The 26,520-nt window shown below is 41.7% G+C and overlaps 1 protein-coding gene across 2 annotated transcripts in view; it reads left to right on the top strand.

Annotated features, from left to right (window-relative positions):
- The window catches only part of HS3ST1 (heparan sulfate-glucosamine 3-sulfotransferase 1), a 95,704-nt gene that overhangs the window by 49,070 nt on the left and 20,114 nt on the right, over nt 1-26,520 (top strand). The window contains exons 2-3 of one of the 2 annotated variants that reach the window (XR_009563962.1): nt 13,500-13,991; nt 14,321-15,982. The gene's annotated coding sequence lies outside the window, so the exon portion shown is untranslated. Of the gene's footprint in view, nt 1-13,499; nt 13,992-14,320; nt 15,983-26,520 lie in introns of those variants that run through there. The other variant, XR_009563963.1, reaches the window with a different exon arrangement.

Here is a 26,520-nt window from a genome sequence, read left to right as displayed (position 1 = left end):
GCCTCAAGTCAGGAAAATTGAGCTCTTTATTCCTTTTACAGTGCAATAATAATTTTCAGCATTCACACTGATTATCTTTGGAAGATTTTTACAAAGCAATAAAACCAATGATATATTTAATTGAAGTGTGGGTGCTGATGATCAACAAACACAACCTGGGATGAATATGTAATTGGCCCTCTTTACGTTTGTCACCCAAAGACCAGGGTGGATGAGAAGCACATTTTAATAAGAGCTGATGAATATTAAATGGCCACCATGCACTAGGCATTGAGCCATGTACTTTATATTAACTCATTTCATCCTGCCAAGTGTTGTTTGAACTATGCACTATGGTTAGTATCTTCCAATCTGTGCCCAGAAGCAGCCAAGGAAATGTACCACTAAGATTTCTTCTGTAAGAGCACAATTTGCTGATAGTCCCAGCTGCTGCCCCTTTGCTCTCATTACCATGTGTGCCAAAAGCACACTTCCCTTGGGCTACTCCCAGCCCAATGACAGGACACTCTACTGCATAGTGAGATGCAAGACTCCTCCAGAGAGTGACTATCTCAAGAACACCTATTAGAGCTACCATATGATCCAGCAATCCCACACCTGGGAGAAAATCACCTGGAGATTATCTGGAGAAAATCATAATTCAAAAAGATACATGCACCCCAATATTCATAGCTGCATTATTTACAATAGCCAGGACAAGGAAGCAACCTAAATGTCCATCAACAGATGAATGGATAAAGAAGATGTGGCACATATATACAATGGAATACTATTCAGCAATAAGAAAGAATGAAATAATGCCATTTGCAGCAACATGGATGGTCATGGAGATTATCATACTAAGTGAAGTAAGTCAGACCGAGAAAGACAAATATCGTATGATACCACTTATATGTAGAATCTAAAAAAAAAAGGACACAAATGAACGTATTTATAAAACAGAAACAGGCTCACAGACTTAGAAAACAAACTTACGGTTACCAAAGGGGAAAAGTTGGTGGGGGGAGGGATAAATTAGGGGTTAGGTATTAACATATACACACTATTATATCGATATATAAAATAGATAATCAACAAGGACCTAGTATATAGCACAGGGAACTCTGCTCAATATTTTCTAATAACTTAAATGGGAAAAGAATCTGAAAAAGAATAGATATATGTATAGGTATAACTGAATCACTTTGCTGTACACCTGAAACTAACACACCATTGTAAATCAATTATACTCCAATATAAAATAAAAAGAAATTTTAAAAAGGTATATATGTGAGGTGGTGAATGTACGAATTAACTTAATGGGGGCACTGTCACAATGTCTATGAATGTCAAATCATCACATTGTATACTTTAGACATCTTACAGTTTTATATGTCAATTTTAACTCAATAAAGCTAAAAAAAGAACAAAAAAATACTTATTAGCCTGGCCTAACCTTTCTTGAAAGTGGGCTGCAGTAAAAGATCCTTCCTACTCAAATCTTCCTCCCTTTTCTTCTTTCACAGATATCAGATCCACATAGGGGGAAGGCTCTGCCTACTTTCTGCTCCCTCCATGCTATGGACTGTGTTATATCCCCTTCCCCTGTTCCTAATCTCTCTCTCTCTCGCTCTCTCTCCCATGTGAGGACACATCCAGAAGGTGGCCATCTGAAAGCCAGGAAGCAAGCTCTCACTAGAAACCCAGTTGCCCAGCCCCTTGATCTTAGACTTCCCAGCCTCCAGAACTGTGAGAAAATAAATTTCTGTTGTTTAAGTCACCCAGTCTATGGTATTTTGTTATGGCAGCCTGTGCTGATACTAATCCACTCCTCCAATAAATGTCTTACACCTACAATCCCATCTTGACATCTGGTTCTCTGTGGACCCAAACTAATGCATGCGCCATTGGGAGTTTCAGGTGTTTGCCTAAGTTCACAGAATTGGGTTGGGGCTCAAACCCAGGCAGTTGGACTCAACTATCTGTTTACTACTCTGCCTCTTGTGTTACTGACTAGCTTAACTTGCCTAGGAACACCTTTTTGGAACCCCTTCTCTCCTCATTTAACCAAAGCATCCCTGCTTTCTTTATCTATTTCGCCTGACTTGAAGTCAGACATCTCTTGTATCTGATCCGAGACTTCTGCTCTTCAGGAAAACACCTCTGGTACTTTCTTTCATTCCTCATGATGGAGCAGTGTTCAGATGCCTCTTCACTCTCATTCTTCTAAGACAACTTAGACAGATGTGAATGTAACCAGTTCTAACATTTCCCAGCTGTGAAACCTCAGACACACTGACTGCCCTGAGGCTTTGTTTAATTATATGAAAAAAAAAATGAGAATCTCCATTCCCAACTCATGGGTTCCTTGGAGGATTCAGTGAACATTTAAGGGTCTAGGACACTAGCTGATCCACAAAGCCATTTATAAATAATACGGTTCTCCCCTATTTGGACCCACTTTTTGATTTATTTAAATTGATTCTCTTGAATCTATTGCCCACAAGTGCATAAGATATTATCATTTGCAATACTCCTCCCCTTATGAAATTGCCAATGAATATACTCAGGACACCCTACTCAGAAGCTCTGTCTAGATTTGACATTTTCCCTTATATTCCTGGGATTCAAGAGAATTCATTTTGATTTCCCAACTTGTTTATCTCATTCCCAGAATATCTTATGAACTTGATAATCAAGTTCATACAAGCACTTGAGTTACAGTCCCAGCTTATGGCAAAAGTTGCTTTTTCTAAGGGAAAAAAGTGAATCCTGGAGGTAATTTTTTCTCATTATGATCTGATCTTCAACAAAGTACTGTACTTTCAACTATTTCTAATCATTCATTACTTGAATCCATCTTAAAAAGTTAAAAAATAAACAAACAATTTTTAGGCCATTTTGAAAATTGAAAATGAGAAGCAGTGTGCTATCCTGGGGGCTGGAATGACCTTTAGAGTAACATAGGTGAGAATTTGGCTGTACTGATAATGAGCTGTGTTACCTTAGACAGTTTCCTTAACTTCTCTGTGTTTGTTTCCTGCCACTAGAGAAGGATAATAACGTTCCCTTTCTTGGGATTTCTTCTTGGGAGGATTAAATGAAATTATGAATGAAGTGCCTCCTTGCTGACAAGCAGAAGAACCTAAATAAATTGTCGGTATTGTCCATGATATTTTCATTAATTTGGTACCCATTTCTTCTCTTTCCATATTGTTAAGTGTTCAAAGCTCTTCAGGGTTTTCAAGAACTTCTAACAAAGAATTTCCACTGTTTTAATTTCCAAGAAAGTCTAGGATGGCCTGTTAGAACTTGGAAGTTCCACTCGTGTCTTATATAATTAATGGACTGTTATAGGTTTTTGTTCCTTTGGTTGTTTATTTTAAATTAAAATAATTATTAATTATCTCCATCAAATATAGGTTTTGTTGAGAAATCAAATTTTAGGTCCCACACAGCACTCCTTTGGATGTGTTCATTTCTTTGCTTACCTGGTCTTTAAAGGGCTCCTTTGGAATATACTAGAACACCTGGAAAGTCCCACTGGATGGTCCCTCAGGTATTACCTGCATTGTGAAATACAGACAGCAGGTACTCGTTCCTGTTCCTATAAGTTCTGGAAGAATTATACTATTCTCTGAAGAACAATGCATCTTACTGAATTGTCTTCTTAAAAGGGATTTTGTTGAATATGTCATGATTTCTAAAAACCTTAAAAATGTTTTTTGTTCTCTAGCTTACTTCTTAATGTATCTCTCTGCATGACAAGCTCTGATGTTGACAAGCATAGGTTTATGCACGTGATGTGCCATGATTCCTTCATAATGCTAAGTGTATGGGAATTTTTGGCCCTTGAGTAGGTGACTGCATCACAGTGAGATGGACTTATGGCTGGGGTGCAAGGGCTCTGTGCTCTTATGAAAACTGGTGGCTTTCATGAACCATACGATTGTGTTAATTACTTTTCAATACTCTTCTATACTATAGTATGCCATTTTAGACATTCTTCCCACATGTGTCTTCCAGTGATAAATAAACTAAAAGGCAAATAAAATATTTATTTTCAGCTCCTGAGAAGAATCTGTAAGCCCTACCTTTGAGTCTATGACACTCCAGCTCCTGAGTGGACCCCAGGACATCCTTTAAGAACAAGACTTGTCCCTGTGTCTGAGCTATGTCTGCTCAGGACAGGAAACGTGTCTGCAGCCTCAGCCCCAGACTCCAGTGGGAGTCTAGCAGAGTGAAAGTGACCCTGGAATCCTGGCTCCATCACTTGTAAGCTCTTTGAACTTAGACAAGTTACTTAACTTCTCTGTGCCTCAGTTTCCTCTTCTATAAAATGAGAATATAACACCCACTTCAGTGGTTTACTTTGAGGACTAACCAGGATATTACATGTAAAGTGCCTGATACATAATAATCCCTCAATAAATGTAAACTCTCATCATTATTGTTTTCTCCTCTCCCTCCAGGTGGCCCTTGCTACTGTGTCACAATCCATCTACTCTGCTTCAAGCCTGTCCCCATTCTTGTACAAAGAATGACTGACCCACTGGCTCAGAGTTCATGGGGTCATGCTAAGCCTCACCACTTTTAGTGACTTTGGAAATTTATTTCATCTGCAACTTACTTATCTCATCTGTAAAATGGGTATCATACCATCATTAGTGGTAGTGTAAAGATTACATGAGCTAATTCATGTTGTTTAATGAAATTCCCCAGCAGCATTGCTACTCAATAATTTATATCAAAATGTATGCAAAACTGAGTTATATAAATCTTTGAACCCACAGTGTATTGGGTCTGCTCTCTTAAGAATCCCACCTTTGTGCTTAGCTGCTGATGTTGCTTCTTTCATTCCTATAATAGTCAGCTTGCACTGTGTTTTGTTTTTGTTTCTGTTTTTACGAAACAGGCCATGTTCTGAAAAGCAGACCCCTCAATTTGAGGGTAGAGGCACAGAGCAGGCATCACAACTCCCGTTCTTACTGCTTCCATAGAATGGCAAAATTCATACAGGGGTACTAAATACATTGCTATGCTGAAAAGTGAAACTCTGCTAAATAAATATTCATAAAATGCCATTTACAAAATGAATACCTGTGCTAAGTGAATATGCATAAAATAAAACCTCATTGAACAGGTACAGAATTTAACCAAATTATAAAATTCATTAACCAGTGAGTACACTCATCCATTAACAAATTAATCAGCTTTCCCTGCTTTAAAAATGAATTCATAATTGAATGGCTTATTATACTGATCTTTCCTCATTGAAGACTTTTAATACAGGAACAGTGAACATGGAGGCAAGGAAGGTATAGCTAGTGTGTTTTCCTTTTCTTTATAACTGTCCTAAGTTTACTGATTCTTCAGTGAAGACTCACGTAAGTTGCACGACAGGGAAAGGACACAGTATTTTTTGATTTGCTGTTTTTTGGTATGTTTTTGACATTTACTAAAAGTCAATGAGCATACCTCATTTAATTTAATTTAATGGGTTAGGAATCACTAACCCATTTTGGTTGGAATTGGCTTGGACAGAGTTACAGGCCTCAAGCATCTCAGAGCAGGAACGTGACTAAGGGCTGTCTGATTCTGAAGCCTGGGTTTCCTTCACTTATACCCTGTCAAGCAGAGATATTAACACTGGTAACTGCCCTAACTGATGGCAGGATGTCAGCCAAACTCTACAACAAATCCCTTCTGCAGGCATTAGCCTCTGTTCACTGACTCACTGCCCAAACCTGCCGCCTGTGATACTGTTCTTGGCACTTTTCCTGTCCTCCTCTCGTGAGCAAGCATACTGTACGTAGCCCTCAGCAAAGCACTAATATGAACGGGGCCTTTACCACACTGGAATCACTCTAAATTAAAGTTAAGGGAAACCCAGAGGCCATTTCCTTAAATCTAGCAGGAATCAATCAGGTTCATTGTCTTGAAGAGAAACAGTGCAAGCATTTAAGGAAAGTCACGGTGGCTTCGGGTCATAGAAAGTCAGAGCTCGGTGTCACGTGTTCACTCCCCTCATTTCCTCATAGATGAAGAAACTAAAGCCCTCTCTCTTATGATGTTTATTGGCCAAGTTGTGCAGTTTGGAAAAAAGAATAGTTCAACAGCGTTTAAAGCTGAAAGTGTGACGCCAAAAGATACGTGTTAAAGTCCTAATGCCCAATACCTCTTAACGTGACCTTGTTTGGAGGCAGAGTCTTTACAGAGGTAATCAGACCATCAGTGTGGCCGCTAATACAATATGACGGTTATCCAGTGAAAAGAAAGATTCTTGACACAGAGACAGACACATGTGGGAGGATGACAATGTAAAGGGACAGAGGGAGAAGATGACTCTATTAGTCTGCTTGGGCTGCAGTAACAAAGTGCCACAGACTGGGCGGCTTGAAAAACAGATGTGTATTTTCTCATGATTCTGTTTTAGAAGTCTGAGATCAAAATGTCAGCAGGGTGGATTTCTTCTGAGGACTCTCTCCTTGGCTTGTGGAAGGCTGTCTTCTTCCTGTGTCCTCACACAGTCTCCCTGTTTGTGTCTGTCTCTTACTCTCCTCTTTCAGTCATGTTATTGGATCAGGGCGCACCCACAGGACCTGATTTTAACTTAATCACCTCTTTATCTCCAAATACAGTCACATTCTGGAGTACTGGGGGTTTAAGTCTTCAACGTATGAATTTTGGGGGGTTACAGTTGACACCCAAACAACATCCATTTACAAACCAAAGAGGGAGGCTTGTGGCAGATACTTCCCTTACAGCCAGGAGTCAGCCCTGCCAATGCCTTGATCTTGGACTTCTAGCCTCCAGAACTATGAGAAAATGAAAGGAACTTGTGGTACTTTTACAGCAGCCACAGAAAACTAACACAGCAATGTTTACCTGGAAGTGCCTAGCTGGAGTTTTCAGCCGCCAGGTGCAAAGGTATAAAGATTCAGCTGATTTCTAGAAAAATAAAATTGACTATTTTGCACCCACGTTTATTTCCTGAAAAAAGTTGTTCCTGTCTTGTGTTGTTTCATCCTAGTCTCTCTTCAGGTCATTCTCTTGGGTCTTTGTTGTTTTATTTTGTACTTGGTTCCTGATAGCTCATCAAATAGGGAACATTTGTAAAAGATGACTACAGGGGTTATGTTTTTATTTCCAAATACCATGGTGGACTGGAGGAGATGTCCTTTCTGGCATCTTGGAGACCTTGGAGTGTGAGACCTTCCTGGGAACACTGTTTACACCGCTGTAACTTAAGTTCTTTTGCCTTGTTCTCCAGGTGATTATGCCTAAGTAATATTGCAGGAGAGAACATGGTAATGTGAGTTCACACAATGCTTACCTTCTTGAATCTCAGGAAACTACATTTTCTAGAGTGAAGCATTTTCTTGGAATTGGTAAAACTTGGTTCCTTTAAACTTTTACATTTAGAATGATACTATTCTTGATGGATTCTTTCATAACAATGAATCACATTTTCCTGTGTTCTTAGATGGAAAAACTTTCCTGGAAAATTATTTTCATGTTCATGATATTTGTACAATCATCATATGTACCCTTAAGTTGCATTGAAATGTGTAGTCCCCTGAGGATATGTTTATGTATGTAAGATTTTCCCTTTATTTATTCTGGGGTACTATTTTTTTGGAATTCCTGTCTCTTCTTAGACACAACTTACCATAAGTGTTGGAATAAACATTTTAAATCAGAGGAGTTTTGTTAGATGCAAATGGTCTACAGTAACTGTAAACCATAAACACAGTACCTGGTACATGTTAGTTCATCTCTTTCCTAACTGGCTGGAAAATATATTGTCAAACTACTTAGAACTGTGAATAAAATAAAACTTAACAGGTGCTACATGCTGGCCTGAGTAGTAATCCTTTGAAAGTTGTACATGAACTTTAGTTTCTGAAATTTTTTGGTGGTTTAAAGGGATTGTGTGTGTGTGTGTGTGTGTGTGTGTGTGTGTGTGTGCACGTGCGTGTGCGTGCACATATGTATAGTCTTTGTTCTAAGCCTGCTCGTAGGTGTGTGGGAGTGCTGTGCTTTAAGATAGAATTGGGATTGAATCTTGCTGTATCAGTTTGCTGGGGCTTCCATAACAAAATACTGTGAACTAAGGGCTTAAACAATAGAAATGTATCGTCTCACCTTTCAGGAGACCAGAAGTCCAAGATCAAGGTATCACCAAGGTTGCTTCCCTCTGTGAACTGTGAGAAAGAATCAGTTCCATGCCCCACTCCTAGCTTCTGGGGTTTGCTGGCAATCTTTGGCATCCCATGACTTATAGAAGCATCACCCTGATCTCTGCCTTTTTGTTCACATGGCATTCTCCCTGTGTGCTTACCTGTCTCCAAATTTCCTCTTCTTATAAGGATATTGGTCCTATTGGATTAGTGCCCACTCCATTGACCTCATTTTAACCTAATTACCTATCTGAAGACCCTATCTCCAAACATAGTCACATTCTGAGGTGCTGGGAGTTAGGACTTCATCATATGGATTTTGGGGGAGAGGGACACAATTCAGCTTATAATATCTGGCATTTCCAGTGACTATCTCTAGTGATAGCAAAGTTATTTGACCTTTCTTTAGTCTCAGTTGCCTCATCTGTGAGAGGAAGCTCATACTGCAAACCTCCCAGGAGGTACATGAGAATTTTTGAAGATATATGGAAAGGTACTTTGTGACTGCCCAAGTGCTACTCATGAGTATTAGACCAGGGAGATGTCACCATGCCTCAGGCATGTGAGAGCCCTGGAGGGGTTGTCAGGGCACCTGGATTTCAAACCCTAATAAGGGAGGTGAAGAACTTTTGATAAGCCCCTACCATGTGCCAGTATGACTCTAGTTGTTCTTATGGGGAACTCAGGTTTGCCCTGCTCTATCTAAAAGGGGCTGAGTGGGTTGGGCTGCAAGCATCAATTTGCTCACACTGGACTTGTTCCTTTTTTGGCTGAAGTCTGAGGCAGAGGAATAGGCATTGGGGGAGTCATAGCTACGGCTATAGCCACAGACTATGGGCCAAACTTAGAAGTCGAAGAATCTGGAGCAGAAGCTAAAGGGAACTCTTCTCTGGAAGCCTGTTGGGGAGTTGGAAGTTTGCACCAAACCAACTAGGCACCTGAGGGTTTTATAGGTTTGAGATGGCCTGGACTATGTCTCCATCTTGGGTGTCAGTGGCTCAAAAAATTCCCAGAAATAATACTGCAACATAGGGGGCACTTTGAAGGGAACTGAGGTCATATGATTATGCTGGAAAGATAGGTAAACGATGCTTACGGGATTCCATCTGTACCTCTAAGCTGAGGACACTGGGGAGGTTTCACATTTGTCATCTAATTTCAACCTTATAAAAACCCATGAGTGGTTATTATGTCCTATTTTAAGAATGAGGAGACTGAATATCTTCCATTGAGCTATTTGTCTGCCTAAGTGTTTCCCAAATAATTCCTGTATCACCTACGCAGTCTGGGCCACATATACCTACCACTTGTATTTCCATTGTATTTGATATTTTCTTTAAACTGATTTAATTTTACTTAGAGTTGTCTTGAGAAACAATATATATAATTAAGGGCTTACTGTGTTATATATAAACATATAAAATACACATTAAAATAAATATGTAATTAATATTAAAATATTTTTTAACATCTTTATTGGAGCATAATTGCTTTACAATGGTGTGTTAGTTTCTGCTGTATAACACAGTGTATCAGCTATACATATACAAATATCCCCATATCTCCTCCCTCTTGCATCTCCCTCCCACCCTCCCTATCCCACCCCTCTAGGTGGTCACAAAGCACCGAGCTGATCTCCCTGTGCTATACGGCTGCTTCCCACTAGCTATCTATTTTACATTTGGTAGCGTACATATGTCCATGCCACTCTCTCACTTCGTCCCAGCTTCCCCTTCCCCCTCCCTGTGTCCTCAAGTCCATTCTCTACGTCTGCGTCTTTATTCCTGCCCTGCCTCTAGAATCACTGACCAACAATTCCAATACTAGGTATATACCCACCCCCCCCAAAAGAATGAAAACATATATTCACATAGAAACTTGTATATGAATGTTCAGAGCATCATTATTCGTAATAGCCCCCAAATGGAAACAACTCAGATATCGATCAATGATAAATGAATAAATAATATGTGGTATATGCATAAAAGGAAATGTTATGAGGCCAAAAAAGAAGTACTGATACATGTTACAACTTGGGTGGACCTCAAAACATTATGCTAAATAAAGGAAGCCAGACACAATAGGTCACATATTGTATGATTCCTTTTATATGAATTATCCAGAATTGGCAAATCCATGGAGGTAGAAAATGGATACGCATTTACCAGGAGATGTGAGGAATGAGGACTGATTACTTGCTAGGTACAGGATGTTTTTATGGGATGATGAAAAGCTTTGAAACTAGAGAGAGGTGGTGGTTGTGCAACATTATTAATATACCAAAAACAACTGATTTATTTACTTTAATATGGTTAACTGTATTTATGTGAATTTCAGCTTCAACTAAAAAAATCATCATCTGTGTGCTATAAAATTGCCATGTCTAGGTGTAGGGCGACCACAATGCAAACCTTTTATTTTTGGCTCCAAATCTCTGCCCCACTCTGCTTGATGTTGCCACAAGCTGATCGAAATGGAAGCCCAGCTTTTACTTCAGCCGAATGTTTGCAGACATCCACTTCAGCAATTGCAGGAGATGGCAGGGGCAATAGGAGAAGAAGGAAGGAGAATTGGTTCCAGACTAGGGAACCCAGCTCCAGCTAGAGCCACACATCACACTCATGGTCAGCACATGGGGTTCCCTCGTCATGGTTTTCGCCTTCGATGATGGCTCCTCCCTGTTTCAGGTGCCGATCCGGCCGACTAAAGATGAGAAGGAAAGTGTGAGGCCGGTGGTTTTGGGTGAACCTGTCCTACCTGGCTGCTCAGGCAGCCAGACTGCTGGAATCACGCGGGACACACACCCACGAGCCTTTTCATTTCAAAGGATGCTGGCTGCTGGGGATGGGGCACAGAGGCGTGATCAGAGGGAAGATGCTCTGAACCGCCCGCCCCCGGCCTCCGAGGGTGCGGGAGGATAGGAAGAGAACTCCTGGGTGTGGAGGCTGGGGTCTACTAGCAATCACCTGCCCCCAGCAGAGGTTTCAATCTTCTCCTTCGCTTTGGCATTTATGCAGGTTCATTTCCTCTCATTTTAAATGAAAGATCCCATAATCTCATGCCCCCACCTATTAACACTGCTTTTTTTTTTTTTTTTTGCGGTACGCGGGCCTCTCACTGTTGTGGCCTCTCCCGTTGCAGAGCACAGGCTCCGGACGCGCAGGCTCAGCGGCCATGGCTCACGGGCCCAGACGCTCCGCTGCATGTGGGATCCTCCCGGACCCGGGCACGAGCCCGCGTCCCCTGCATCGGCAGGCGGACTCTCAACCACTGCGCCACCAGGGAAGCCCAATACTGCTTTTTAGTGAAACTTTTCCAAAGGGTTTCCCTGGACCGCCTGCCCCTATGTCTCGTGTCTCTCTCATTTGCTCAATCCAAAGGTATACCTGGGTTCTATCCCCAGCCCTCCCCTTCGCGGTTCCTGCATGCTGACACCTATTTTACAGGAGGTTCCCGCAGTCTTTGACCTTACCCGCCACACCCTCCAGTTTAGAATGCTCCATTTCTTAGCATGCGTGATACCTGTCTCCCCGGGCTTGTCTCCTCCTCCACCCCCTCCATTGGACCCTAAGCAGAGTGAGGTGGGGAAGATGTCTGCTTCCTTCAGTATCCACACACCTAGCAATGCCTGAATCACAGTGAAACCCCTTGGGGGAAAGGAACTAATGAATACCTCGATTCTTCCAGGTGGAAGACCTGGATTTCATTCTCTGAGATGTGATAAACTTTTAAACAGAAGCAGTGGACTGTATGACACTTTACTTTCCCCTGGATAGCATCCAAGCTCTGAAAATTGTAGTTGGAAATCTTCAAACGCTCTGTGAAAAGCTGATCCTGCTTCTGTGAATCTCTTGAGTAATAGGGAAGTAGATTTCTTCAGTTCTGGAAGCACCGGGGCTAAGAGCCATGCTTGGGCATCAGACTAACCTGGGTTTTAATTTCAGCTCTACCAAGCAGTAGATGGAAACCTGGATTAAGCCCTAGTTCCCACAGATGTTATTGGTGAAAATAATATCCGCCTAGTAAATACTGACATAATACCCACCTGCTATTATGAAGCTAAATTAAATGAGATTATATACAGTCAATTTTGCTGTAATGTGACGTATGAGTCCCTAAAAATCATTACACTATGCACAATCATGCAATAAAAATGACAGGGCTCAAGGGAAGCATGGAGTTATTGGCACAGCACTCAAAAACTTCATCACTGATACATTTAAAGAAGAACCAGATAGGAACTTAAAAGTGGTGGCACAGCTTTACACGTAGTAAGTAGATAAGAAATAAAATACTTCAATAAATGTGGCCCTTGACTTTGAAAAAGACCTGAAGTTTGTATACTGTGAGTGATGGAGAAGTGAGGAAGGAGAGGCATAAAACTGGGTGGAAAGTCATAACACAGGATGTGGATGAGAGAGTGTGGCTTAGGGCACACGCGAGGGACTGGGTAGTTGGTGGATGTCTGAGGTACGTTTTGTGTTCGTTTTTTTATTTTCATATGTCTCTGTTGACATGGATGCAGTTTTCTTTGTTTATCTAATGCTTCTTGTGGACAAAATTCTGCTAAGCAAACACAAAATTTGTGTTATGCTCAAATTGTTCCCTGATATATCAATTATGCTGGAAAACATTTGTGTTATAAAAATAAGTCTTGTTTCAGAACTGGCTGTAAGGAAGGTACTATAGTGTCCCTGGCCTGCAGTAAACATCCAAATAAATGGTTGGTATTTTTCCTTTATTTTTCTCTTCCCTAAAATCTGATCTTGTTGAGGGCAGGCACTATGTTTTGTCCACCTTTTTGCTCCCTGTGACGGACACTCCTTAGCCAATCAGTAAGTATCCCCGATGGTAAGAGCAGGACAGGGCTCAGCCTCTGGGGAAGAGGCTGCTGCATTTGACAAGACCTAAATCACAAGGGAAAATATAACAACTCCGATACCTGGTGACCTGCAGGTTGGAGTAAGCCCAGAACCTGCTGACCAAATGCTGGACCCTGAGTATTGACCTAGCCCAGAGGTGGGCCTGCAGGTGGAGAGGCAAGTGAAGGGTTCCAGAGAAAAGAAATGGCCATACTGTGGCTTCCCAGGGGCAAATGACAAATTTCAGAGATGTGACACCATCACAAATCTGGTAAGTGACAGACTGAAGTCTTGATCTTGGGCAGAACTGGCTCCAGGCCCATGCTTTTACCTGCATGTCACTACTTACCAATGCCTATGACAAAATCAGTCAAATCTATAAGGTACTACCGCAGTACTGTGAACTTTCTACCTGATGTCTTATTTAATCCTCAAAATCACCATATAATATAAGATTAATTTTCTTCTTTTACAGATGAAAAGAAAATGAGCTCAGCGAAGGAAAGTGACTTGCCCAAAGGCACACAGGAATATGTGGACAGCTGGCTCCTCATTTAGAGCAGGGCAAGGAGAGTTCCGGCTGCCTGTCCTGAAGGGCCAGGGGGAGGATGGATGAGAGAGTGGATAATAAACGTCAGTGCTGCTGTCGGCTCTCAGCGGAGGGCACGAACTGTGTCAGTGAACAGCATCACTCTGCTCTTCCCTAACAGAAGCATAAATATGGCCCTTCTCTGCAATGAGCAATTTCCTTAGCTCTGCTGACACAACGGGAAATATCCTCAACGAGAAAATTAAATATTGGTGTCACAGGACTATTAGAGAAGCAAATAGCATCCCACACTTCCTCCTCCCTCCCTCCTTTTGAATCTCCACCTTTTCTCAGGCTGGCATGAAGCCCTGAAGAGGGTCCCAGGTCCCAGCTATGAAAGTGAAGATTTTTGAGATGTCTGGGACTCGGCTTTGTAAGGTGAGTCATTCGTTCACTGATTTGACACATTTCTATTTGAAACAGCATGAGGTCTTACCGAGAGCTTCTGATTCACATTTTAGAGCTCAAGTCTGGACTCTGCCTCTGAGATGCTGTGAACTTGGGGGAGGTTACTTAATCTTTCTGAGCTCCAGGTTCCTCTGGACCTGTTTCTTTCTCTATAAAGTGAAGATTCTCACCATCAGTATAATCATCCTCATGAAAATACCTCCTTCATTGGGTTTCGGAAAATGAATTGTGTCAGCCTCCCAAGTCTAATGCACAGAGTGTGTGAACACCCAGGAATGTGATTTTGTTTTCATTCCTAGGAGGTCCCGGAGCTTGTGCTCAGCGATGTGAGAAACATAGACAGCGTCAGGGATAACCCTGCCCTCATGGAGTCCACAGTCTGCCAGGCACAAGAACCCACATGCCTGACTCCCCAGCCCATACTTCAGAGAATCATCACATTTTGGACTGTGAAACACCTTTTTAAAAGTCTGTTTTGCAACCACCACGGGAAAGTGCTTATCAATTAAATATCCAAGTATTGAAAAAAAATACAAGACTGTCATGTATTAATAAAAATGTAAAATGAGTCAGGATTTTATTTCACAAACCATCATTAATATGCATTTGAAAAAATATTAGAACTTATAAAGGGCAAGGTATTTTATCTGGGGTAGAGACAAAGCATAGTACATATATGGTTCAAGAGCTCTTGAAATCACTCTATGCCTCCCATCCCCATGGCCTACACGTTGAGAATTATACAAAAACAAAAAACAAGAAAAAACCAAAACAGTCCCTGGAGGGACTCCTGCCTTCTTTGTCTCTTGAAGAAAGGTTAGAATGACCAGTACATTTTGTGATGATGAGGTGAAACCCATAAAAGGAATGATGTCTCCAAAGCTCTACAGGGATACCGAGGGCCTCAATGACACGCACAGAGGGATAGCAGGTAATTTAGAAATAGAGGGTGGAGCTGCTCCCCAAATGTAACATTACAAGTTAATCCCATGGATGGGAAAGAGAGAACTGTAGAAACTAATGCAGAAACTAAGAAACTGTAGAAACTAAGATCACCAAAAATTAACCGAAGTTAATCTCTATAGTCAGTGTGGCATGCTCTGCTCTGTTGAGGAAGGAGAGATGAAATGGTGGCAACATATTTTACACTAGATTTGTTAATTTTTGCTTCTGCTTTTGCTCAAAATATACACATCTGACAAAACCTAACATCTAAAGGTCTGTTGAAGTAGAAAGCTGAGCTTTTGGGATGAGAGTATAAAATTCATCTGGAGATAAATTTTTAGTTTTCACTCTTGACTGATGCTCAGATACTTATGTGAGGACGGAAGGAAGTATCTGATGTGGTTTTGGATGGAACAGATTCGACATTCCAGGTGAGGGCTCATGCCATATAGGAAAAGAGCACTTGCAAATACTAGACACTGTGTGTTGAAGCCGTCGCTGTCACACCCACTCCAAGCTATGATTTCTCACGTGGGCATAAGAATAGCCTCCTAATTGGTCTCAGTACCTTCATCTCCCTCCCCATGCCCCACCCCACTGCCATCATGCACCATCTATGCAAAAGCCAGAGAGAGTTTTTAAACTTTCTTTTCGGATCACAACACTCCTCTGCTGACCTGGCTGCAAAGCCCTCCCTAATCTGCGTCCTGTCTTCCTCTCTGACCTCAAAATGACCTCCATCTCCCTTTCTCCCTGGTTTTCCTTCTGTGCCTCAAACACCCCGACCTTGGGCATCCTTCTCACCATTTGGATTTTAGCTTCAGTCACTTCCTGTGAAAGGCCTGTGCACACCCCTGCCTCTAACATACTTTTGCTCACATAGACCATTTTCTGTCACATTTCTTTATTGTAGTGTCTTCCTAGCAGTTGCCTTCATCTGAACTTACCCTGTTTATCTAGTTGCTAACTTGTATGTTGTCTGTGGACACCCTACTATAAAGTAAGCTCTGTGAGAACTGAAACCTTGTCTGTCTTGTTTATACCAACCCCCCAGTGCCTGGAACGAAAAAGGTAGGCAATAATCACCTGTTGAATGAATGACTGAATGATTGAGTGAGTGAAATAACTTAGTTGATTTACAAAGCTTTGGAATGGTCTGGGAAAACTTAGGAACCTTTATAAAAGAATAGAAGCTAGAATACCGGTGGAAACATGAACAACTAACTACATCAATAAAAATGTGTTCAGTTCCTACGACTAAGTCATTTAATCTTTGTGATCTCACTTGATTTCTCACAACTGCTAACGGAAGTAGGCAAATCATATACAATATCATTATGCATGTTTCAGAGCAGATCAAATCCTAAGGTTATCAACCTAAGCCAACAAAGTGAGGTTGAGAGGAAGGGGTTGAGGGAGGGAAATGGAGTCATTCTCTGCATTGGGGTATGTCCCAAGAACTCACAACTTCTTCCACATCCATTGCACTGTTCAGCCTTTGCAACAGCTCTGAGAGGTGGTCAGATGAGCACGGCACAGAGGCAGAAACACAGAGGGATGGTGTGGGGTGACATTCCTGCTCCTCCCATACTGGGGTCATGACTTTGGGAACATAATTGAATCACTTTGTGCCTTAGTTTCCTCTTCTGTAAATGAAGAGGAACATAATCTCATAGAGTGAAGGTAAGGATTAAGTAAATCAACCCAGGTAAGGTAGTGAGAGTGGTGTCTGGCACATAGAAAATAAACTGCTCAAATGTATTACATCATCTTTCAGAGAGTGGTGAGACTCCTTTAAGGTCCTATATTGAGCACGTGGAGGAAACAGGATTCAAACTCAGATCTGGAAGCCGCTAAAGCTGAGTGTTGCCCCTGAGCCATGTGACTGCTCTCCTCCTGGGGTCTCAGTTACTGATGGTCAATTCCATATAATTTATACACTTGGACCATTCCTTGCCATTTTAGTGTGTGCATATTTATTTTCCTCAGTGGGATTATAGACACCTGGAAAGCAAAGATTGCCTGTCTGGAAAGCAGGGCTTACCATTTTGTAAATCCCAACACATCTTGTCAGTGTATAGACTTTCACTTAAACTGCATCTAAAACCATCCACCCTCCTTATTGTCCCGATGATTCCCAAGGTGAGTTTGCCTCTAAGCCGACATCCTTGGAATCCCCATGTCATACATTGCTGGTATTAGTCGTTCAGGTTTTTCGTCTCAATATTAAAGCACTCGGTAAGTCAGTATAGGTCCCCAATGTGGCCTCTGCCACTAGCTAGAATTGCTATTGTTTGATTGCCTAGAACAGCAGCTTGGATAGCAACACAATTCATCCACTGCTCGGAGGGATTTTATAGTAACAAACTTGAGCACAAAATGGTGCAGCAAACATTGAAATGCACTTAGGATGCAGAGATGGCCCCGCCCTCGAGAAAATGCAGTCCACTGAGGAAATGATATGTATGAAGTAATCACAAGACAGTGTGGTAAGTCCCATGACAAACAGGAGACGAGGGAGAGCCCAAGGTTGGAAAATCTCTGAGGAAGAATTTGGCCAGGCTAGGGAAGAGGGAACAGGCCAGGTATGGGCTCAGGGGTGACTTTCAGAAGAAGGTAATATCTGAATTGAGTCTTATAGAATTAATGGAATTATGTCATCTAATAAAGATGGAAAGATTATTCTGTGAGGTAGTTTGAACAAAAGCATGGAGGTCTGATGCATAAGGAAGGGGGTTGGATGGGACATAGTAAATTTTGAGTAGGTGGAGCATTAACTCAAGACATCCAGTGTCAGAATGAGTCTCTGGGTACTTCCCAGGCTGTACCAGGGAGCTGGGACATTTTCCTGCAGATACAGGAGGATTCTGGAAACAACAGTGAGACAAGTCAGGGAGAGCAGCATTTATTCATACTTTACCAGGTACCAAGCACTGTGTTAAGTGCTTTACAAGGATTATGCCATGTTCGTAACAGCCATATGGGACATTGCAGGCAGAAAAATGGTCCCTAAAGATGTGTGTGTCCCAATCCCCCAATGTTATCCTACATGGCAAAAGGGACGTTGCAGATGTGATTTAGTTAAAGATCTTAAGACGGGAATATATTCTGGATTATCCAGGTGGGTCCACTATAATCCCAAAGGTCCTTAAGAGGCAGGAAGCTCAGAGATAAAGAGGAAGAAGTCATGATGAAAGCAGAGGTTGAAGTTAAGCGTGGCCATGAGCCAAGGGATGTGGGCAGCCTCTGGAACCTGGGAAAGGAAGTTAAATGGATTCTCTCCTAGAGCATCCAGAGAGAGCCACCTCCGCTAAACCATTTTAGACCTCTGACCTCCAGAACTGTAAGATAAAAAAAAAATTGTATTGTTTTAAGCCACTAAGTTAGTGGTAATTTGTTACAGACACCATAGGAAGTTTATTCATGGAGTCAGGTATAAAAAACAAAATCATCTTCATTTTAGTAATGAGGAAACCAAGTCTCAGAGAGGTTAATTTGTCAAAGGGTCACAATGCTGAGAAAAGGCAGAACTAGTTAAACTGTGCAAATTCTCTCTCCAGCGTTGCTTATTCTGCGTGAACCAATTTTTTGCTTGAGTTGAGGGTAATTTCTTGTCAATTTCTTTCACTCCCCATTCTTGGCAACACCCTTTACGCAGTATTCATGCCCACCAACATGTGATTCTTTACCAAACAAATGACAGTAGAGAGATCTTTTACTCCTGCCAAAAACCTAAAGGAAAGGGGGAAAAGCACAGGTTATGAGCATCTCAGTGAGATTAGAGAATCTGAGTTTAAAAATTAGATTGGGTGATAAAAAGCACATTCTTCATAAATATTTAACCTCCATCAGCATGACAGTAATTAGAGAGCTGAGTGGAGTACACTGCTTGCAGTGGGCTGTCCTGATTTCTGAAAGGAAAATCCTCTTTTTGCAGCTGTATAATTCTTCTTCGAGAAATAAATGATTGAAATCCAAGAAAATGAAATACTGCTTTGGCCACCAATGTTTTATTTGAAATGCCCCCAAAATGATGCTTTTTATTTTATTTTATTTTTTTTTTATTCTTTTTGTTGCAATGGTAAATGGGAGTGTTTTCTTGATTTCACTTTCAGATTTTTCATCCTTAGTGTATAGGAATGCCAGAGATTTCTGTGCATTAATTTTGTATCCTGCTACTTTACCAAATTCATTGATTAGCTCTAGTAGTTTTCTGGTAGCATCTTTAGGGTTCTGTATGTATAGTATCATGTCATCTGCAAACAGTGACAGCTTTACTTCTTCTTTTCCGATTTGGATTCCTTTTATTTCCTTTTCTTCTCTGATTGCTGTGGCTAAAACTTCCAAAACTATGTTGAATAAGAGTGGTGAGAGTGGGCAACCTTGTCTTGTTCCTGATCTTAGTGGAAATGCTTTCAGTTTTTCACCATTGAGGACGATGTTGGCTGTGGGTTTGTCATATATGGCCTTTATTATGTTGAGGAAAGTTCCCTCTATGCCTACTTTCTGCAGGGTTTTTATCATAAATGGGTGTTGAATTTTGTCAAAAGCTTTCTCTGCATCTATTGAGATGATCATATGGTTTTTCTCCTTCAATTTGTTAATATGGTGTATCACGTTGATTGATTTGCGTATATTGAAGAATCCTTGTATTCCTGGAATAAACCCCACTTGATCATGGTGTATGATCCGTTTAATGTGCTGTTGGATTCTGTTTGCTAGTATTTTGTTGAGGATCTTTGCATCTATGTTCATCAGTGATATTGGCCTGTAGTTTTCTTTCTTTGTGACATCCTTGTCTGGTTTTGGTATCAGGGTGATGGTGGCCTCGTAGAATGAGTTGGGGAGTGTTCCTCCCTCTGCTATATTTTGGAAGAGTCTGAGAAGGATAGGTGATAGCTCTTCTCTAAATGTTTGATAGAATTCGCCTGTGAAGCCATCTGGTCCTGGGCTTTTGCTTGTTGGAAGATTTTTAATCACAGTTTCAATTTCAGTGCTTGTGATTGGTCTGTTCATATTTTCTATTTCTTCCTGATTCAGTCTTGGCAGTTTGTGCCTTTCTAAGAATTTGTCCATTTCTTCCAGGTTGTCCATTTTATTGGCATAGAGTTGCTTGTAGTAATCTCTCATGATCTTTTGTATTTCTGCAGTGTCAGTCGTTACTTCTCCTTTTTCATTTCTAATTCTATTGATTTGAGTCTTCTCCCTTTTTTTCTTGATGAGTCTGGCTAATGGTTTATCAATTTTGTTTATCCTTTCAAAAAACAAGCTTTTAGTTTTATTGATCTTTGCTATCGTTTCCTTCATTTCTTTTTCATTTATTTCTGATCTGATTTTTATGATTTCTTTCCTCCTGCTAACTTTGGGGTTTTTTTGTTCTTCTTTCTCTAATTGCTTTAGGTGCAAGGTTAGGTTGTTTATTCGAGATGTTTCCTGTTTCTTAAGGTAAGATTGTATTGCTATAAACTTCCCTCTTAGAACTGCTTTTGCTGCATCCCATAGATTTTGAGTCGTCGTGTCTCCATTGTCATTTGTTTCTAGGTATTTTTTGATTTCCCCTTTGATTTCTTCAGTGATCACTTCGTTATTAAGTAGTGTATTGTTTAGCCTCCATGTGTTTGTATTTTTTACAGATCTTCTCCTGTGATTGATATCGAGTCTCATAGCGTTGTGGTCGGAAAAGATACTTGATACAATTTCAATTTTCTTAAATTTACCAAGGCTTGATTTGTGACCCAAGATATGATCTATCCTGGAGAATGTTCCATGAGCACTTGAGAAAAATGTGTATTCTGTTGTTTTTGGATGGAATGTCCTATAAATATCAATTAACTCCATCTCATTTAATGTATCATTTAAAGCTTGTGTTTCCTTATTTATTTTCATTTTGGATGATCTGTCCATTGGTGAAAGTGGGGTGTTAAAGTCCCCTACTATGAATGTGTTACTGTCGATTTCCCCTTTTATGGTTGTCAGTATTTGCCTTATGTATTGAGGTGCACCTATGTTGGGTGCATAAATATTTACAATTGTTATATCTTCCTCTTGGATCGATCCCTTGATCATTATGTAGTGTCCTTCTTTGTCTCTTCTAATAGTCTTTGTTTTAAAGTCTATTTTGTCTGATATGAGAATTGCTACTCCAGCTTTCTTTTGGTTTCCATTTGCATGAAATACCTTTTTCCATCCCCTTACTTTCAGTCTGTATGTGTCTCTAGGTCTGAAGTGGGTCTCTTTTAGACAGCAAATATATGGGTCTTGTTTTTGTATCCATTCAGCCAATCTGTGTCTTTTGGTGGGAGCATTTAGTCCATTTACATTTAAGGTAATTATCGATATGTGTGTTCCCATTCCCATTTTCTTAATTGTTTTGGGTTTGTTATTGTAGGTCTTTTCCTTCTTTTGTGTTTCTTGCCTAGAGAAGTTCCTTTAGCAGTTGTTGTAGAGCTGGTTTGGTGGTGCTGAACTCTCTCAGCTTTTGCTTGTCTCTAAAGGTTTTAATTTCTCCATCAAATCTGAATGAGATCCTTGCTGGGTAGAGTAATCTTGGTTGCAGGTTTTTCTCTTTCAACACTTTCAATATGTCCTGCCACTCCCTTCTGGCTTGCAGAGTTTCTGCTGAAAGATCAGCTGTTAATCTTATGGGGATTCCCTTGTGTGTTATTTGTTGTTTTTCCCTTGCTGCTTTTAATATGTTTTCTTTGTATTTAATTTTTGACAGTTTGATTAATATGTGTCTTGGCGTATTTCTCCTTGGATTTATCCTGTATGGGACTCTCTGTGCTTCCTGGACTTGATTAACTATTTCCTTTCCCATATTAGGGAAGTTTTCAACTATAATCTCTTCAAATATTTTCTCAGTCCCTTTCTTTTTCTCTTCTTCTTCTGGAACCCCTATAATTCGAATGTTGGTACGTTTAATGTTGTCCCAGAGGTCTCTGAGACTGTCCTCAGTTCTTTTCATTCTTTTTTCTTTATTCTGCTCTGCAGTAGTTATTTCCACTATTTTATCTTCCAGGTCACTTATCCGTTCTTCTGCCTCAGTTATTCTGCTATTGATCCCATCTAGAGTACTTTTAATTTCATTTATTGTGTTGTTCATCGTTGCTTGTTTCATCTTTAGTTCTTCTAGGTCCTTGTTAACTGATTCTTGCATTTTGTCCATTCTATTGTCCATTCTATCTCCAAGATTTCGGATCAACCTTACTATCATTATTCTGAATTCTTTTTCAGGTAGACTGCCTATTTCCTCTTCATTTGTTAGGTCTGATGGGTTTTTATCTTGCTCCTTCATCTGCTGTGTGTTTTTCTGTCTTTTCATTTTGCTTATCTTACTGTGTTTGGGGTCTCCTTTTTTGCAGGCTGAAGGTTCGTAGTTCCTGTTGTTTTTTGTGTCTGTCCCCAGTGGCTAAGGTTGGTTCAGTGGGTTGTGTAGGCTTCCTGGTGGAGGGTACTAGTGCCTGTGTTCTGGTGGATGAGGCTAGATCTTGTCTTTCTGGTGTGCAGGTCCACGTCTGGTGGTGTGTTTTGGGGTGTCTGTAGACTTATTATGATTTTGGGCCACCTCTCTGCTAATGGGTGGGGTTGTGTTCCTGTCTTGCTAGTTGTTTGGCATAGGATGTCCAGCACTGTAGCTTGCTGGTTGTTGAGTGAAGCTGGGTGCTGGCATTGAGATGGAGATCTCTCGGAAATTTTTGCTGTTTGATATTATGTGCAGCTGGGAGGCCTCTTGTGGACCAGTGTCCTGAAGTTGGCTCTCCCACCTCAGAGGCACAGCACTGACTCCTGGCTGCAGCCCCAAGAGCCTTTCATCCACAGGGCTCCTTAATTTGGGATGATTGGTTGTCTATTCAGGTATTCCACAGATGCAGGGTATATCAAGTTGATTGTGGAGCTTTAATCCGCTGCTTCTGAGGCTGCTGGGAGAGATTTCCCTTTCTCTTCTTTGTTCTCACAGCTCCCAGGGGCTCAGCTTTGGATTTAGCCCCGCCTGTGCGTGTAGGTCGCCGGAGGGCGTCTGTTCTTTGCTCAGACAGGACGGGGTTAAAGGAGCCGCTGATTCGGAGGCTCTGGCTCACTCAGGCCCGGGGGTAGGGAGGGGCACGGAGTGTGGGGCGGGCCTGCGGCGGCAGAGGCCGGCGAGACGTTGCAGCCTGAGGCGCGCCTGTGCGTTCTCCCGGGGGAGTTGTCCCTGGATCCCGGGACCCCGGCAGTGGCGGGCTGCACAGGCTCCCCGGAAGGGCGCGTGGCCAGTGACCTGTGTTCGCACACAGGCCTCCCGGTGGCGGCAGCAGCGGCCCTAGCCGCTCTGGGCGGCCCTAGCCACGTCCGTCTCTGGGCTCCGCACCCCTAGCCGCGGCTCGCGCCCGTCCCTGGAGCTCTCTCAAGCAGCGTTCTTAATCCCCTCTCCTCGTGCACCAGGAAACAAAGAGGGACGTAAAAGTCTCTTGCCTCTTCGGCAGTTCCAGACTTCTCCCCGGACTCTCTCCCGGCCAGCCGCGGTGCACCAACGCCCCGCAGGCTGTGTTCACGCCGCCAACCTCAGTCCTCTCCCGGCGCTCCGACAAAAGCCGGAGCCTCAGCTCCCAGTCCCGCCCGCCCCGGCGGGCGAGCAGACAAGCCTCTCGGCTGGCAAGTTCCGGTCGGCCCGATCCTCTGCGCTGGAATCTGTCCGCTTTGCCCTCCGCACCCCTGTTGCTGTGCTCTCCTCCGCGGCTCCCAAGCTCCCCCACTCCGCCTCCCGAAGTCTCCACCCGCGAAGGGGCTTCCTAGTGTGTGGACACTTTTCCTCCTTCACAGCTCTCTCCCGCTGGTGCAGGACCCGTCCCTATCCTTTTGTCTCTGTTTAGTTTTTTCTTTTGCCCTACCCAGGTACGTGGGGGGTTTCTTGCCTTTTGGGAGGTCTGAGGTCTTCTGCCAGCGTTCAGTAGATGCTCTGTCAATGATGCTTTTTAAATTGTTGAACTCTTAGCAAATCTGCCTTCCATTTTCAAGCTATAATGGACCTGAAAGCTGTACATAGTCAGTGCAAACAGTTATCCCACTTCATTCTTCTGCATTCATTCGCTATTCCTCTTGTGGTGGATTGATCATTAATGGTCCTGATTTATTCAAGCTTCCCTGAATGCACACCCCTTGGTAATGCCCTTCAATATTGACTCTGACTCCAGTCTTGGCCATATGCCCTGTTTTGGTCAAAAAGTAGTAACAAACAAGACTTGAAAAGTGCTTACACATTAGGGCTTTTTCTCTTCCCTTTCTTAGAATCCTGAGTGTGGCAAGCTTGGACAAGCCTATTAGATGATAAAAAACATATAGTCCAATTGTCTTATCAACCTAGATGGCAGCAAGCCAACTGGCACACATGAAATGTGGCCAATTTACACTATCCAGACCCAGAAAACGAGAAGCTGCCTGCTGACCATTGATATATGAGTGAGACCAGCCCAGCCTAGCTGAATCATCTGGTTGAACCCAACACAAACTGCCAATCTGCAGAATCAGGAATGGAAAAAATATATATATTGTTTTAAGTCACTAAGTTTAGATCAACTTGTTATGCAGGAAAGCAAAACTAACTTACTTTGCATCAGTATTCAAGCATGCTCTTGGGTCTTCACTATTAATTTAACACAATAAAATAATACAAGCAAAAGGAAACAACCCCACAGGTCATCCTTGCAAGGCAGCTGCTTCAAGTAACAAGTCTACACCATTGAAGGGGAACAGCTTTGCTTGGGGGTCACTAGCTGTCTCTAATTTACTACTTAGACATTAGCTCTGCCCTAGCATCACTTATACAGCTTCACTTGTACATTTCTTGGAATGATTGCATACTCATGTTATTCTTTAGTTTCAGGTAACTCTTTATTCACTTCAGTCTGGTTTCCAGTCCTAACACTTCACTGAAACTGTTCTTATTGAGGATCGGTTAGGACTCTATAATTTACTGACAAGCAGCATAAACCCAAATTGAATAACTCACAAACTAAAAAGGAAAGTTATAATTATGGTATAGAGTATCTCACAGAACCCAAGAATGGGGTTCACCAACACCTCAGCCACCACTGGAACCAAATCTTTCTCTCTTTGGGTCTCACCTTTGGGCCTCTCCACATGTTTCCTTTTTTATTCTCTCTTGTTACAAGCTAACTGTCTCTGTTCCTGAATCTGTAAAACAGAAAAAAAGGTAGCAGCCAAAATCCTCTGGGTTGCATCACTCAAGTTCAAGAGAGTAGCTAGGCCTAACTGTCATCTCTTAGATGGATTTCATCTTCCCTGAGTATCTTTTTATTAACCCTACTTGAGGGAGACACCAATTTATGAAATGACTCGTTGTGTCTAGGGTTTGGGGTCATACTGTGTAATCACACAGAATCTCTTATGACAACCATGCGGCTATAAATGAGGGAGGGAGGGACAAATCTCAGAAAAGGAGAAGTTCCCAGAAATGTGGTAGAACTAGGCAGACAAAGCAATTTTTGTTCACTAGAGCTTACCTCTTGGTTTCCAATCATGTGTTCTATCAATACACACATTTTTAAAACTTTCCTACCCTAAATGAGCAAAAATCTTCACACTGTGGGTCTTAATATCAGCTCTCAGAGTTGTAGCTTTATTCTTGGTTTTTGTACGATTATGTGATTCATGTCTATTTTCCCCACTAGCTTATATCTTCATTAAAGCAGAGTCCAGTTTGTTGTTTAGCTCAGGATCTGGCTCTAATGGTAGGAACCTAATAAATGTTTGGGAATGACCCAAGGAACACCAAGTCATTTTTAGGTTTGGCATTGAGAAATAACGTCATGGGATACTATGTTCTGATCCACATTACCTGTATTGTCAGGTGAGCAAAATAAGACGTCAAAATATTAGATAATTCACCCAGGTTCATGCAGCTAGTCTATGATAGACCCTGGACTTTGATCCTTACATTTTTGCTTCAGAATTGAAACTTTTAACCATTCTGTTCTATGGATTCTCAAACATACTAATATACAATAGTGGAGGAAAAGCAGGATAATGGCAATAAACTTTACCAGGAAAAAACAAGGAGGAAAGATGACGGAGCATATGCTGATCATTGATCCAGACCACAAATCACATTTCGTTGGACAAATATAGTAAGGTCATTGAGAGGATGAATGGAGCTCATGGAGATAACTTTTCTGAATTACCTCTTTGATCAGGGAGTGAGATTCGTGGTCAGCCATATGGCTGTATCTAATTCTGTCAGTTGGGAGGATTTCTTTTGCATATAAACTTTTACTGGAAGTCTTTATCATCTACTGTAGAATGTTGTCCCTGCTTTGAGTCACACTCTAACTGAGTACTTAAGGAAGAAGACTTCACCACCACAGAAAGAAGACTTTAACACATTAATCCCACGGGATAAAGGAGGAGCATAAGCAGGAGTCCTTTGGAGACGCATGCTGGTTCAGATTGTCAAGTCATCTGACTCCTCCCACATATCCCTAATCCACATTTCCATTATCATACACAGTTACCTGGGATCTCAGATCTCTAGGGACATTAATAAATGTATGTTCCTGTC

Source organism: Globicephala melas, chromosome 5 (assembly GCF_963455315.2).
Source record: "Globicephala melas chromosome 5, mGloMel1.2, whole genome shotgun sequence".
NCBI classification, from domain to species: domain Eukaryota; kingdom Metazoa; phylum Chordata; class Mammalia; order Artiodactyla; family Delphinidae; genus Globicephala; species Globicephala melas.
This window is presented reverse-complemented; position numbering and strand designations above follow the sequence as displayed.